General features: G+C 37.7%; 1 protein-coding gene across 1 annotated transcript in view; it reads right to left on the reverse strand.

Annotated features, from left to right (window-relative positions):
• Positions 1–1,899, reverse strand: part of MORC1 (MORC family CW-type zinc finger 1) — a 136,825-nt gene that overhangs the window by 91,642 nt on the left and 43,284 nt on the right.

Consider the following 1,899-nt stretch of genomic DNA (forward strand, 5'->3'; position numbering starts at 1 on the left):
CACACTCATGCTCCCATCCCCCTGTTGTCCATGTCCATTGGTTCATTGGTTTGGCTTCTATACATGTATACAAGTCCTTCGGTTGATCTCTTCCCCTTACCCTCTCCCTCCCCTACTTCCCTTCTGGGGATTGATAACCTGATCGCTGTTTCTCAGTCTTTGGGTCTGTCCCTTTTGGGAGGAAAATTCTTAGACACAGACAACAGTATAGTGATTACCAGAGAAAAAGAGGGGTTGGGGAGTTTGAAGAGGGTAAAAGGGGGATAAACAATGACAGAAGAATACTTGACTTGGGGTGATGAACACACAATATCATAGAATTGCAAACCTGAAACCAATACAACTTTATTAACCAATGTTACCCCAATAAATTCAATAATAATAAAAAATAAATTATTAATTTCAATAAATAAATAAAATTCTTCCCACACAAATGTTCACTTATACATGTAAAATAGGATAATTTTCTTATAAAGAAAAATGTCTATGCAACTCATCTATTCTCAGAGTTTCTCATTAATACATATAACCCTCTCATACAGATCATCACTGACACTGAATTAACTGCTTCTCCAAATCCCCAGTCATCTTTAACTTAAATGCTGAGAAACACATATTATCATTTTAAGCTACTCGATCATATTTTCTACTTTATTACCACTGCTTTAGTGAGAGCAAAGACACTCTAGAACAGGGGTGGGCAAACTTTTTGACTCGAGGGCCACAATGGGTTCTTAAACTGGACCAGAGGGCCAGAAAAAAAGCATGGATGGAGTATTTGTGTGAACTAATATAAATTCAAAGTAAACATCATTACATAAAAGGGTACAGTCTTTTTTTTTTTTTTCAATTTTATTCATTTCAAACGGGCCAGATCCGGCCCGTGGGCCGTAGTTTGCCCACGGTTGCTCTAGTCCTATCAAGGAACTGGAAAATATATATACCTATAAACTCCAACTCAAAGGGAGCAAAGTATAGGTGAGAAAAGCACTGTAAAACAGAGGTTCTCTGATTGAAGTTGAAACTGTGTATATCTATTATAGAGGCTTCTTGGAAACCAGGATTTTACATGTTGATTTAAGTCATCATGGAGAGAAAATTCCAGAATGATATTTGGTTTCATAATGCTCAAACCTCTATATATCTCATTTTATAACTTTTGCCTTATACCTCAGACTTAGTACCTTCATGTTTACAAAGGCATTACATTTTCAGCAAGAGTTAGGTAAAAACCTATAGATCATTTCTGGAAACCAAATTATCTTAAGACATATAAAGAGAGGTATTGGCTCAGGTAGAGGGGAGAGTCTAAACCTATGTGCTTCAATAAGTTTATGTCAGGTATAGGTAATAGATGGCCCATGTGCCAAATTGGACCAGTTAGTTTGTTTTTGGTACAGCCTAAGACAGTGTTGGCGAACCTTTTGAGTTCGGCGAGTCAGCATTTTGAAAAACTCTAACTTAACTCTGGTGCCGTGTCACATATAGAAATTTTTTGATCTTTGCAACCACAGTAAAACAAAGACTTATATTTTTGATATTTATTTTATATATTTAAATGCCATTTAACAAAGAAAAATCAACCAATAAAATGAGTTCGCGTGTCACCTCTGACACGCGTGTCATAGGTTCGCCATCACTGGCCTAAGACCTAAGAATGATTTTTCCATTGAAAAGGATCTAATCTAATAAAAGAGAAATATGCAAATTGACCATACCTCTGCCACACCCACCAGCCAATCAGGAACAAATATGTAAATTAACCCAACTAAGATGGCGGCGGCCACAGAGCTGGAGAAAGCAGGAGGCTTGGAGGCTTCCCAGCCAAGCTTCCGGCCTGCCTTGCCAGCCCTGAGCTCCGCTCCAGGCTACAAAGTTTCAATTATAGAAGATAAATAA

The sequence above is a fragment of the Myotis davidii genome, unplaced genomic scaffold (assembly GCF_000327345.1).
Source record: "Myotis davidii unplaced genomic scaffold, ASM32734v1 scaffold16, whole genome shotgun sequence".
NCBI lineage: Eukaryota > Metazoa > Chordata > Mammalia > Chiroptera > Vespertilionidae > Myotis > Myotis davidii.